Source organism: Zea mays, chromosome 8 (genome assembly GCF_902167145.1).
Source record: "Zea mays cultivar B73 chromosome 8, Zm-B73-REFERENCE-NAM-5.0, whole genome shotgun sequence".
Lineage (NCBI taxonomy): Eukaryota > Viridiplantae > Streptophyta > Magnoliopsida > Poales > Poaceae > Zea > Zea mays.
Window position 1 is genome coordinate 142,687,528 of NC_050103.1, and position 15,206 is coordinate 142,702,733.

Sequence of the window (15,206 nt, forward strand, 5' to 3'; positions counted from 1 at the left end):
ATGCCGATTGGGCGGGGTGTAAGATCAATAGGAAGAGCACATCGGGGACTTGCCAGTTCTTGGGAAGATCCTTGGTGTCTTGGGCTTCAAAGAAGCAAAATTCGGTCGCTCTTTCCACCGCCGAAGCCGAGTACATTGCCGCAGGCCATTGTTGCGCACAATTGCTTTGGATGAGGCAAACCCTGTGGGACTACGGTTACAAACTAACCAAAGTCCCTTTGCTATGTGATAATGAGAGTGCAATCAAGATGGCGGATAATCCCGTCGAGCATAGCCGCACTAAACACATAGCCATTCGGTATCATTTTCTTAGGGATCACCAACAAAAGGGAGATATCGAGATTTCATACATTAATACTAAAGATCAATTAGCCGATATCTTTACCAAGCCTCTTGATGAACAAACTTAGGCATGAGCTCAATATTCTTGATTCGCGCAATTTCTTTTGCTAAACTTGCACACATAGCTCATTTGTATACCTTTGATCATGTCTCCTTCATATGCTATGACTAATGTGTTTCCAAGTCTACTTCAAACCAAGTCATAGGTGTATTGAAAGGGAAATTGGAGTCTTCGGTGAAGACAAAGGCTTCCACTCCGTAACTCATCCTTCGCCGTCACTCCAAGCAACTCTCCATTTTTGGGGGAGAAAGCATGAGCGCCAAGCAAAAGGACTTCGTCTTTGGTACAATCTTCATTTATTTATTTATGACCAAAGGGGAAGAAAGTAATAAAAGGGCTCTAATGATTCCGTTTTTGGCAATTCGTGCCAAAGGGGGAGAAAGTATGAGCCCAAAGCAAAAGGACCGCCGCACAATTTTAAAATTGGAGATTTTCAATTGGTAAATTTCAAAGTGGTATCTTATTGTGTTCAAAAGGGGGAGAAAGTAGTATTTCAAAAATATATCAAAACCCTCTTGAACACTAAGAGGAGGATCTCATTTAGGGGGAGTTTTTGTTTAGTCAAAAGAAAAGCATTTGAAACAAGGGGAGAAAATTTCAAATCTTGAAAATGCTTCGTAAAATCATATTCATTTACCTTTGACTATTTGCAAAAGAACTTTGAAAAGGATTTTCAAAACAATTTGCAAAAACAAAACATGTGGTGTAAGTGTGGTCCAAAATGTTAAAAATAAAGAAACAATCCATGCATATCTTGTAAGTATTTATATTGGCTCAATTCCAAGCAACCTTTGCACTTACATTAAGCAAACTAGTTCAATTATGCACTTCTATATTTGCTTTGGTTTGTGTTGGCATCAATCACCAAAAAGGGGGAGATTGAAAGGGAATTAGGCTTACACCTAGTTCCTAAATGATTTTGGTGGTTGAATTGCCCAACACAAATAATTGGACTAACTAGTTTGCTCTAGTGTATAAGTTATACAGGTGTCAAAGGTTCACAACAAGCCAATTAAAAAGACCAATGTTGGGTTCAAAATAGAGAGCTAAAGGCATCCCGAAAGGCTCCCTGGTCTGGTGCACCGGACCGTCCGGTGGCACACCGGACAGTGTCCGGTGCACCAGGGGACTTTGCACTGAACTCCTCAGCCTCGGGAATTTTAAGAGTCGGCGCGCTATAATTCACCGGACTGTCCGGTGTACAACGGACAGTGTTCGGTGCTCCAAGAGGACGCGGCTCTGGAACTTGGCAGCCTCGGGAATTCGCAGCGGCTGCTCCGCTATAATTCACCGGACATGTCCGGTGTGCACCGGACTGTCCAGTGTAACTGCGGGGCAACGGCTACTTCGCGCCAACGGTCGCCTGCAACTGCAATTAATGCGCGCCAGAGCGCGCAGACGTCAGGCACGCCCATACTGGCGCACCGGACACTCTACAGTACATGTCCGGTGCGCCACCGGACATCCAGGCGGGCCCAGAAGTCAGAACTCGAACGGTCGTATCCCAACGGCTTTGGTGACGTGGCTGGCGCACCGGACTGTCCGGTGCACCATACGTCAGTCAGCCCCACCAAACGGCTAGTTTGGTGGTTGGGGCTATAAATACCCCCAACCACCCACCATTCATAGCATCCAAGTTTTCCACTTCTCAACCACTTACAAGAGCTAGGCATTCAATTCTAGACACACCAAAGAGATCAAATCCTCTCCAATTCCACACAAGGCTTTAGTGATTAGTGAGAGAGATTTGTCGTGTTCTTTTGAGCTCTTGCGCTTGGATTGCTTCTTTTCTTTCTCACTTGTTCTTGTGATCAAAACTCCATTTTAATCAAGGCAAGAGGCACCAATCGTGTGGTGGCCCTTGCGGGGAAGTTTTGTTCCCGGTTTGATTTGAGAAGAGAAGCTCACTCGGTCCGAGGGACCGTTTGAGAGAGGGAAAGGGTTGAAAGAGACCCGGTCTTTGTGACCACCTCAATGGGGAGTAGGTTTGCAAGAACCGAACCTCGATAAAACAAATCTCCGTGTCACACTCTTTATTTGCTTGCGATTTGTTTTGGACCCTCTCTCGCGGACTCGATTATATTTCTAACGCTAACCCGGCTTGTAGTTGTGTTTATATTTGTAAATTTCAGTTTCGCCCTATTCACCCCCCCTCTAGGCGACTATCACAATTCAACCACCAAAATCATTTAGGAAAAGGTTTGACCCTATTTCCCTTTCAGACGATGCCACCATGGCCAAGTCATTCATCATCGCCCTCGAAGGCCCAGCCCTCACCTGGTACACCAGGTTGCCCCCACTGTCCATCGACTCCTGGAGAAGTCTCCGGGACAAATTCTTGCTCAACTTCCAAGGGTACCGCCCAGACACCGACGCCTTGGCTTAGCTTTCACTCTGCAAACAGATGGAAAAAGAGACTCTGCGAGAGTACTACCGCAAGTTTCTAACCCTCAAGTCACAACTGCCTTCGGTCGATGACCAGATTGCCATCCACTACGCCATCAGCGGCCTTCGGGCCGGCGTCCTCTACAGCCACTGCATCAGGGATCCGCCCAAGAACCTCCAGGAGCTGTATCAGCTATTTGAAAAATACGCCAGATCCGAGGAGCTCCACCAACGCAAGGTCGAGTCTCAGAGGAAACCCAAAGACACTCCACAGCCCAGCCGCACATGGACGAGGACCTCGCAAGCAGACTCCGGTCGGGACGGCCGCAATCAGCAACAGGTGCACAACATCGCCAACCAGAGCCTCGCTGGCAAGGCCCCTCGCCGCCAGGAGTATCCCCCTAGGGCCACGGAAACAGAACTCGCGGTCGGGGCCGAGGACGCACGTAGCAGCCGCGCAGATTTTGCTGTCTGTTCCACGGTGAAGACTGCGCCCACCCTACAAGAGACTGCCCAGAAACGAAGGCAACAAGAGACAGGATGGCACGAGCGCAACCAGCCGACAACCCTAGAGTTGTCGCGCACACATACCAGCAACCCCTTCAGCCATACAACCACGGCCCCGCTCCGCACCCACCGCACCACGCATACCAACATCACCAGGAGGTACAAATCGTACCTCCCCCACCCCCACCCCCACACTAGCAACAACAAAACGTCCACCACCACAACCACCCCCAAGCCCCAAAGCAAGAAGACTTCGCCGATCAACCGTATCGCGGAGTCATTCACATGATCACTGGGGGTCCAGCGCAGACTTCGACACAAAGCGGCAGAAGAGGGACCATTACTGCAGCATCAACCACGTCGCCGTCATCGGTCCAGTCGTGCAGACAAAGTGGTCCCATGTACCATTGACCTTCAACGCCCGCGACGTCGACCTGCGCAGCGCACCACACATCGACGCCATGGTTATCAACTGCAGCGTGGCAGGATGGGATCTGCACAAAGTCTTAGTCGACAATGGCAGCCATGCAGATATCATTTTCCTCCATGTCTTCGATCGCATGGGCATAAGCCACAGTCTGCTCAAGCCTTCGGACAACCCGCTGTACGGCTTCGGCGGCAAGGGCACCTTTCCTATCGGCAAAATAGAGTTACCTCTCTCCTTCGGTGTAGCACCCAATGCCCGAAGTGAGCAAGTCACATTCGACATCGTCGACATGGTGTACCCGTAGAACGCCATAATGGGCTGGGGCTCCATCAACAAGTTCGAGGCAGCCATTCACGGTCTTTATCTGTGCATGAAGATCCCAGGTCCGCAAGGCGCCATCACAGTCTACGGCAACCAGCAGGCTGCGCGTAACATAGAAAGAGACTTCGTTCCCGGGCAAAGAAATGTACACTGCCTCACGACCCAGCGCGAGGTCCCCGAATCTGCCAGCCCAACCGCCAAAGAACATGACAAAGCACAGCTGCAAAGCAACAACGGGACCAAGACTGTCCCCCTCGACAAGGCGACACCCAAGCAAACTGTCACCATCAGCGAAGACCTCACTTCGCATGACGAGGAGAGACTCCTCTGCTGTCTGTCCAAGAATAAAGACGTCTTCGCCTGGTCCGCCCTCGACCTGGTCGGAGTCAGTCGCTCCATCATCGAGCACAGCTTGGGAATTGACCCTTCAGTAAGATGTCCGACGAGAAGATAGAGGCCGCCAAGGCTGAGGTACATCGCCTGCTTGAGGCCAAATTTATCGAGCCAATTGCCTACCCTACATGGCCGCCAACATAGTGATGGTGCAGAAGAAGAGCGGCAAATGGCGAATGTGTATCGATTTCACCAGTCTTAACAAGGCCTGCCCCAAGGACAACTTCCCGCTGCCTCGGATCGACAAAATCGTCGATAGTGCGGCCGGGTGCGAAGTCATGTCACTCCTCGATTGCTTCTCCGGCTACCATCAAATATACATGAAGGAGAGCACCAGCTTCATAACACCCTTCGGCACGTATTGCTTCATCAGAATGCCGGAGGGACTTAAGAACGTCGGGTCCACTTTCTCTCGGCTCACCAAAACGGTGCTCGAGGGCCAAGTCGGCAGAAATATATTCACGTATGTGGACGACATCGTCGTGGCCAGCAGAAGCAAGGAAGACCATCTGGCCGACCTCGCCGAAACGTTTGCGAACATGCGGGACGCACGACTTCGCCTGAACCCCGAAAAGTGCGTTTTCGGTGTTCGCCAGGGGAAAATCTTGGGCTACCTGCTGTCACACCGCGGGATTGAGGCCAATCCAACCAAAATCCAGGCTATCATTAATATGACGCCCCCGCAGTCTTCCAGAGACGTGCAACGACTGACAGGCAAGTTGGCTGCCCTCAACAGATTCATCTCCAAATCCGCAGAGCGAAGCCTCCCTTTCCTCAAAACACTCCGCGGCGCAAAAGACTTCGCATGGGGGCCAGAGCAGGCAGCGAACTTCGCTTCATTGAAGCAGTACCTGTCAGAATTGGCGATCCTTACAAGCCCTGACCCCTCGCTACCCCTGTTGCTCTACGTCGCAGCTTCGCCGCATGCGGTCAGCGCAGCGCTGGTTCAAGAGCAGAGCAGAGAAGGCACAATCAGGCAATGTCCAGTTTATTATGTCTTCGAAGTACTTACAACATCCAAATGTAATATGACGAAACTAGAAAAAATAGCCTATGCAGTTGTTATGGCCTCGCGCAAATTGCGCCATTATTTTGAAGCATTCAAGGTCCGGGTCACCTCAGATAGGGGACTCGGCAAATTATTCAGAAACCCGGAGGCATCAGTCCGGATTGCCAAATGGGCAGCCGAACTCTCCGGCTACCACATCACATTTGAACCCAGGACAGCTATCAAGTCACAAGTCCTAGCAGACTTCGTTGTCGACTGGACTGGGCCAATAACACAGTCGGACCTGTCCGCAGAGAAGGTGTGGACAATCCATTGCGACAGCGCATGGTGCCATGCGGGGGCAGGCGCCGCTCCAGTCATCACTTCACCCACATGGGTCAAGCACAGATACGCAGCACGCCTCAGCTTTGCTTTGGAGTCTGACAGATGCACTAACAATATTGCAGAATACGAAGCTGTCATCCTCGGCCTTCGCAAGCTAAGGGCCTCGACGTCACCACCTGCATCATCAGAACTGACTCCAAGGTAGTCGCCGGCTAAGTCGAGAAAGACTACGCAGCGAAGGACCCCGCACTCATGCAGTACCTCGCAGCTATTCGTAGTCTCGAGAGGCAGTTCAAAGGTTTCACCTTGCAGCATGTGGATCGTGCCAAGAATGAGGAGGCCGACGCATTGGCCAAGGCAGCCGCCAGAGGCGAGGCCCTGCCCTCCGATGTATTCTACCATGTCATCGGCACGCCAGCCGTCCGCAGCCCAGAGGGGCTCCAAATAACCAACGACAGCGAGGGCCACCACATAGTCAACCTTATCATGACCGAAGACTGACGGGCACCAATAACCCTGTTCCTGCAGGGGTACTATCATCCAACCGACATCAATGAGGCCAAGCGCCTCAAACATCGAAGCCGGGACTTCGCACTAATTGAAGGACAGCTTTACAAGAAGGGGGTCAGTCAACCCATGCTTAAATGTGTCACCGAGACCGAAGGCGTCCAAATTATGCGCGAAGTCCACAGCGGGACTTGCGGCTCTCACGCAGGGCCTAGGGCCCTAGCCGCAAAGGTAATCCGTCAGGGTTTCTACTGGCCCGCCATGATCTGCGCTGCAAATCGGGTCACAAGATCCTGCGAAGCCTGCCAGAAATTTTCTCCACGATCGGGAAGCCCTTCGCAATTCACGAAGCTAATCGCCCACACATGGCCTCTTCAGCGCTGGGGCCTAGACATTGTCGGGCCCCTACCCACGGCCCAGGGGAACCTCAAGTTCACCTTCATCGCTGTCGAATATTTTACCAAATGGATCGAGGCGAGGGCTGTATCCACAATAACATCGAAGACTGCCCAGAAATTCTTCTGGCAAAATATTGTTTGCCGCTTCGGAGTCCCGTCCGAACTCACAGTTGACAATGGCAAGCAATTTGACAGCCAAGACTTCAAGGATTTCTGCTTCTCCATTGGCACCAAGCTTGCCTTCGCCTCAGTATACCACTCGCAATCCAACGGAGTTGTGGAACGCGCAAATGGCAAAATTTTCACAGCTGTCAAGAAGATGCTCCTCGACGATAAAAAGGGCAAGTGGGCCAATTTGTTACCTGAAGCGGTCTCGGCATTAAACACGACTGAGTGCAGGGCGACTGGGTTCACCCCTTTCCGCCTTCTATATGGATCGGAGGCCATGACCCCGCAAGAAATAAAACATGGGTCACCACGGACAGTCCCGTCAACCGTCCCCGACGTGGACGAGCCCACTTCGAAGGACCTCATTGACGGAGACCGTGTCTTCGCCCTACAAGCTCTAAACAAATACCAAGCCCAAACAAAAGCATGGCGCGACCACACAGTCATCCCGAGGGAATTCAGCGAAGGAGACCTCGTACTCGTCCGGATATCTCGGACAGAGTCCCGGGGCAAGCTGGAGCCCAAGTGGGAGGTCCTTTCATCGTCAAGACGAAGGTGTCCCCCAGCGCGTACAGGCTCACAACGCCATCCGGCGAGGACTTGGAGCATTCTTGGAACATTGATAATCTCCGCAAATTTTTTGTTTGACTCCTCAGGGCCAGCTCGCCCTTGTAATTCGCAAAACAATTTTATTCTAGCCCGCACTCTTTTCCTCCCGGGGGGTGAGGTTTTTAACGAGGCGGAGCCATGTAATATACAAGCAAAAAATCCCCCGCAAAAATCTACGTCGAAAAAAGACCACATCGACGGTCTTCGACATTCGACCAATACAAAGTCACCGCGAGGGGCAGCGCTAGCTACCCTCGCGTGCGACACTCCGCGTAAAAGTCGCCTAAGGGTGCAGCCGGACTAGCACACCAAGTGCGCAAAATCGAAGTCTTCCTCAAAAGACTATTCGTGCAAAAGTCGCCTAAGGGTGCAACCGGACTAGCACAACAAGTGCGCAAAATCGAAGTCATCCGAAAAAGACTATCCGTGCAAAAGCCGCCTAAGGGTGCATCCGGACTAGCACAACAAGTGCGCAAAATCGAAGTCTTCCTCAAAAGACTATCCGTGCAAAAGTCGCCTAAGGGTGCAGACGGACTAGCACAACAAGTGCGCAAAACCGAAGTCTTCCTGAAAAGAATATCCGTGCGAAAGTCTACACCACAAAAAACTATCCGCGCAAAGACCGACTACAGGCGCAGCCGGACCGACATAATAAATGTGCTAGACCAAGTGCGCACCGCCCCTATGGACATAGCCGGATGCGCGAAGGCACACAACCTCATCATACAAACTATAGTTACACACGTACAGCGAGGGCATCACACCTTACATAGGTTCAACCTTCGGAATGATTCCCATCTCCCTATAGTTAAATAGCATTATCCTAAGCTCCTCACCCTCAAAAAGACTTCGCAACTCCCCCTCACCTACACTCGCCCCAACCGACGAGGACAACAATTCCCGCTTGCCAGCCCTGCCCACACGAAGTCGACCGCCATCCACTTCACTCACTCTACGCTTCGCCACCTCCCTTCGCCACCTACGCCCAGCACTCGGACTAGGCAAAACTTCAGCATCCGTAACACGCGGAGAAGCCTCCGCAGCAGCCACATCCAAGGCCGCAAAGTAATCCAAGTCCTCATCCGAAGACTCTTCCGTCCACTCAACCGAACTCCCAGAGTCATCAAAATCAGAAAACTTAGACTCATCCGATTCATTTCCAGCGACCACGGTCGAAGCCGCCACAAAATTAGCAGTAGCGGTTGCGTGCGCAGGCCCAAAATCCTGAACCTGTGCAGCAACCAAGGTTCAGTAACATAGACAAAATTCTCTAACTACCCCACACCCACTAAGCCACCTGCGAAGACCCAGCCGCCGCCACGGGATCCTCCGCTGCCGGCTCCGTCGCCGCCTTCGGGGGAGCCTCCGCTGCCAGCTCCGTTGCCGCCTTCGGGGGATCCTCCACCATCGGCACAGTGGCTGGCAACGAGCCTCCACCGGACATAGTAGACATAGGGGCAGCGAGGGAGCCTTCACTGGTTTCCTGGGGCGCTGCCGGGCCGACCTCAGCCTCGACCACCACTGAATTGGCCTCCGCTTCGGGCTGCACGCTATTCAGGGGTCCGAAGTCCTCCACATCCTCGGCACGCACCATCTACAACACAGCACACCGATTCAGTAAGCCCACGTATACCCACATTCAACGACACTAAACAAAAGACAAACTTTACCTGATCCCTCGCCCGGTCAGACCGCTCCCTAACCACCTCCCGACCGTAGGGGCCCCACATCCAGTCGAAGAGGGCCCCCGCAGAGTCCTTCACCACAGAGTCTTCGACCTTAAAAATCTCGCGCCCAAAGTCTTCATCGGATCGGTCGAAGACCTCATAGTGACTGCACGCCTCGCGGGACAGCGCGTTCATAGCCCCTTCGCAGGTAACGAGGGAGGCAAAGGACATGAATCCCTCCACGATGGTCGGGAGCGCCAACAATTCCTCTTGCAGCCACTCGAGGAAGCGAAGGCCCGCCTCTCGGTCGGGCACCTCGAAGTCAGCAGTCCACGCACCCAGCTCGCGGTATGAGTCCACGAGCTTTTGCGCGTCCGCTCAACTTCCGAGCGCGTAGAGGCCTCGGCCCTCTCCATGCGGGCCTGCAGAGCGTTGAACTGCACCTCCCATTCCTCGGCGCGCTGGCTGGCGAGACTCCCCTCCACCCGCGCCAATTTGGCCTCCGCCTTTGCCGCCTGCGCCTTGGCGATGGCCTGGTTGGCCTCCCTCCTCTCCTCCACCATCTGGCGCCGGAGGTCCGTCCTCTCGCCCTCCAGGGCGGCCACCTTCTCCGCCAGCTTGCGGCACTTGCTATCCGCAGCCGACTTTTCCCGGACGGCGTCAGCGTGCTGCGCCCGAAGTCTCTCGACTTCGGCAGACACATCTGCAGTAAGGGCCCCCGACGCCACGCGGTCGGCGAAGTCGGCCGCCTAACAGACACACATGAGACCACAATCCCCATGAAAGCGGTAAACACCGAAGTCCAGCTCAACTTACTTGACTCAGCCGCTGCGACACCTCCCTCAGCCGGCGGGACACAGTGCCCGCTTCGTCCTTGACGGCAGTGACCGCCGAAATCTCGCCGCCAGCGCTGAAAGCGCTACCCTTCACCCCAACCACCGCGACAGACGTCGTGGTCGCCACCGCAGGCGGAACAACAACATGTTGCCCCTCGCCCGATCCTGCAACGTATCACCAGTCAAAAAAATGCTTACCAACGAGATAGTCGTCCACGCTAATATCTGTGCCGAAGTCGGCAACGTGCTTCCTCGGCTAAGGCAATTCCCGGACCTTCGCAGCTCCGTCCGGGGCAGACTTGGTTCCGCCGGCGCCGGCCGCCTTCACGCTCTCCAGCACCTTGCTGGACCCAGGGGCGACCGGCTTCGCCGCCATCGTCGGCTGGCTACCGCCGGGGACGGTAGCCTTCGCAGTCCCCCGCGCCCTCTTCGGCCTAGCTTTGGGGAGCCTGATGACCGCCTGACGCTTCTGCGCAGCTTCCTGGCGATCCTTGTTCATCACTGTCGACACAACAGCAGCAATATTTCGTCCGTAAGGAAGCACTCTCAAGTCACGAGCCATGCGAGACGTAAAAAAGTCTTCGCCGGCCGCGCGGGGGATAGGAACGTCCTTGGGCCATCGACCCCCGGTAACCTCCAGCATCCGCGCCGAAGACTCCCGGAGCTCGGGCGAAGACATCCTTCCCCCGGGGGCCGCGCATGTTCCCATCAACTCCATAGCAAAGCTATCGGAGACCCCCAGTTATCCCACCACAATACCTAGCTTCCTCTTTTTAGTGGCTGGGGCGGCCTCCGGCGCGGGGTCATCCTCAGTCACAGCCGCTGGTTTTTTCCCACGGCGATCGACGACGTCCTCCCCAGGGTAACCGCCATACGGCAAACAATTCAACTCGAAGACCCTATTCAGGCGGTCGTTGGATTCACGTATATCCCAACTCCGCTGGGCCTCCGTCTTCGGCACATAGCGCCCAACAATTCTCACCGCCCCATCCTCCGCCTCACGCACAACCGCGGCAGGATCCCGCCCTCGCAAATCCAAAGCAAAACGCGGACTTCGCACCTTCTGTCCACCCAGGGAGGGCATCTCGCGAGGGCATACTTCGCCCAGCGCCCATCCATGCGCCAAAGGCCACACCCCATACCCTATGAATTCCTCAACCAGATCGTGCCCACTACTTGTGCGGGCAGCAATCCGAAGGGCCGTCTCATTCTCATCATCCTCCGCCACTTCAAACGACGGGTACGCCACATAATAATGCGAACACATAATGGCGGCAGGGAGCCCTGGGTGATCTTCGACTTCGGCCTCCGAAACATAAAACCAGTAGTCCCACCAGTTGCCCCACTTATTCCGGGCACAGGGGACCAGCTCCACCACTTCCATCGAAGTCTTCCCGGACTTCAGCGTGAAAGTGCATGATCCAAATTGCGCAATCTTCTGTCCAATTTTTCTCTTCTGCCAGTGCAGACAGTATTGCTTGGCGAAGACCTCCACCGAAGGCTGGCCGCCGTATGACGTCGTTGCCCAGACATACTTCGCCAACGCCACCACGGCGTTTGGTGTCAACTGATGAACCTGGACTTCGAACTTCTGCAAAACCTCCGACACAAAACGATGCACCGGCAGGCGAAGTCCGGCGATGAAAAACGCCTCAAAAACAACCAATTCGCCCTCGGGCTCGGGGACCTCCTCCGCCCCCGGGACCCGACCAACCCCGCCGCCAAAATACCTCAACCGTTGCATATCTTGCACGTGGGCCAACGACATCCGCGAAACACCGAATTCGACTGTATCACCCGGTCGCAACTCCGCCGCCGCCACAGTGCCCGAGAGATCTTCAGAAGACGCCCTGGCCGCCGGTGTGGTCGCAGCAGACGAGGAGGAAGACGGCATGGCTACATACCGTCGACGGCGGCGTGCGGTCTGCTTCATGCGGGCCAGTTCTCCGACGAACAGGAGCAAGGAGGGCAGACGAGCAAGCGAGCAGTTTGAAAGTGAGGATAAGGTTTTCGCAGCGCGCAAAAAGTAAATTTCAATCCGCGCCGCCCCCGCCCCCTTTATATACACAGGGTGCGACGCTTCGGGAAACCTGCAATCCAACAGTGCGGCGTCAATCAACGGTCATGTCAAAAACCCCCGCGGAACCACTTCGAGCGAGGGCAGCGTCTCCACCATCTAGCGACGCCTTCAGCACCAGATGACTTAGTCGAACTGGTCCCTCGGAGGGCAAATGTTGGGGCGAAGGCGAAAACACCACCCTTCGCTCGATGCCTTCGCCAGCCTCGCTGCACCAACGGAGACAAGACGACTAGCAGATTTACCCTTCGTCCCACACGTCGCCGGACGAAGGCCTGTGACGAGGTCGTCCCATCTCGCGGCCTCGTCCAACACGGAGGCCCACGTGTGATCCGGCCTATTGTAACAGGCCCTGTGTGGCCGCTGCACATTACGGGCCTGATTTGTAAAGGTCTCCCTGTAATTACAGTCTGTAACCCTGCTTTATGGGAATATTCCGGGGATAACCTAGGCGCCTGAGGGCACATGCATCCTTAACTCAGGATGCTGGGCACTCAGATACCTATAAATACCCCCGCACAGTGCCCTTGAGAGGCTAGATTAACAGAGCTTTTGCCATCTCGAATTGAAACCTTGTTTACGTTGCTCTCACTCCCCCGTTGGATCAACTTGCTCGGGAGAGCAAGTTCCAACAGGTGCACCGGACAGTCCGGTGCGCCAGACCAGGGCAGCCTTCGGTTGGTTTTGCTCCTTTCTTTTTGAACCCTATCTTGGAACTTTTATTGGTTTGTGTTGAACCTTTGGCACCTGTAGAACTTATAATCTAGAGCAAACTAATTAGTCCAATTATTTTTGTTGGGCAATTCAACCACCAAAATCATTTAGAAAAAGGTTTGACCCTATTTTCCTTTCACATTTCTGGTTTGATAATATGAATTTTTTTAGTCATATTTATAACTAAGAGTGACGTTGGTTCGTACTTGTTTTGTGATTTTGGCATAATTCCTCACATGCAATTCTAGTATAAATTTATGGTATGATAATATGGTATAAATATGTCATCTAAGAGGAGTACATTCTTCATTTTTTCATTATTGCGCAAAAATCAAAATTGTTTCAAAAATCGGGTATAAACTTTGTCAATTTAATTTTGGTGTCACGCTCATACTTATATATACCTTAATTTTTTTAAAACAATTCAGGAGTCAAATTGCCATGATGCGAACAAAAGGTCTAGTCTTTGTACGATGCACCACGTCATTGTTTACCACATTAGCAGTGCCACATAGGCTCATGGTGCAGGTTTGGATCCGTTTGGAGACCTCAAAATTCATTTTGAGAGTTTAGGGACCTCATTGGCATAGCCGAACAAGTTTAGAGACCTGAATGACACAACTGAACAAGTTTAGAGACATATGGTGTACTTTACTCTTATTTATATTTAAAAACCTTTGAAATTTAAAAAATATATCTCAGTTTCAAAAAAAACATTATATGGGTGCATGCCGCCCACTAGGTGGTTGGGCGATAGGGACCTAGTTGTCATATTTTTCTTTTTTCACACATTGATCCATGTCGCCCGATGAGGTGTGTGTGTGGTGAGGATGGGGTGGGGGGACTTGCCCTCTTGCCACCTATGAAGAGAGGGTTGGCACCATACCGCCCAGGAGCGACGGGTCACCTTTCGTCTATTTAGGACAAAATTGTTCTACTAGGGTTTTATTTTAAAGCTCCATTGTGTTATTTTGTATATTTGAAATCTAGTTAAGAGTGGGGACTAGTGAAAGAGGCAAAGTCCTGCCAGACTTGCATACTATCATGTGTGAATATTTTGATTTTGTTCCATTTTGACTTGCTTAAGTATTAAGTATATTTTGTATTTTCTATTTTAGCAAAGCTCGTGATATAGTAAGTAGAGACCGTTAACTTGAGATCATATTTAAATTTATTGTTTGTTACCCATAATTAGGTGTACGGGGTCTACATCCAACGATGGCTGCATCATCCCATACAACATTTTTGTGGATGTTGAGAAAGGTTGATGCAGCCTTGACTACATTGTTGAAGGTTGTGAGGGGAGAAAAGGATTATCCTTTTTTGGAAAAGTATCTCACAAAAGAAGTCCCAAAGTTGAATACAACGTTTCTATTCAATGCTAGTCCATTCGATCAAATATTGACCACTTAAACTTTAAGGGCACTTCTATTCTGGTACAGTTCACAATACCAAAGAATTTGCGCAATTGTCGACTATCCTTATTGTCGTTTTGTGCGGAGGGCATATAAGATATTTATGTTTCCAAAGGACTAAGAAAAACATATCAAGATACATCATCATTCCTTATAAGATCTGCCCTTTTGTTTTTCTTAGAAAATTACTATAATGTTGTTGCGGTGTAGGAGAATTTAGAAGATGCGGAGTTCGTCAATAGAGACATCCCCCACATCCTCGTGATGGTTATGTTGTTTGGTGATGGTGTGCTTCCTGGTTAGAGAAAACATCGTCCCCTTTGTGTAGACAAGCTAGATGTATGGTGGATAAGAAAGAAATAGGAAGTGTTGCGGGTTCATCAAGAGGTCGTGCAAATAGGGGCAACATCTCTAATGTGGTACCTGATGGTTATAATGATGACGATGATTTCTGCCAAGGCCCACTCCTCATCCACCTCAGGTGGATACAAAAGAAGCAGAAAGTGATATGGCGTCATCGAGAGGCTGTGCAAATAGGGGGCAACGCTTCTAATATGATACCTAAGGATGATAATGATGACGATGATATCGTGCCAAGGCCCTCCCATCGTCCACCACCGTCATCGGAGAATTCATATGATGAGGCATATTACGATGCAACATTTGCCCATATCCCTCTCATACACTGGATGCCTCCAATATAGCCTTATCCTTACTTTCATACTCGAACACAAGAACCATATGATCCGTTTAAGTGAACCAATCAACCGCTAGGAAGTGTATTGTAGGCCTAGTGTTTCATTCTATTTGTAGCATGCATGTGGCTATGTTGTTGTACTTTGATCTATGTTGAAGTGAACGTTATGTTTCTTATTGAGTAAACAACTATATTGTTCTACTACCAACTATATAGAAGTTAACATGGTATTTGAATTCTCTATGTAAATATTTAGATAGTATTAACTACTTAACGAATCCATTATCGACCGTCTCTAAACAAATTCGAATTAAAAACATCTATGAATTCGTACGGATATAAGAATTAC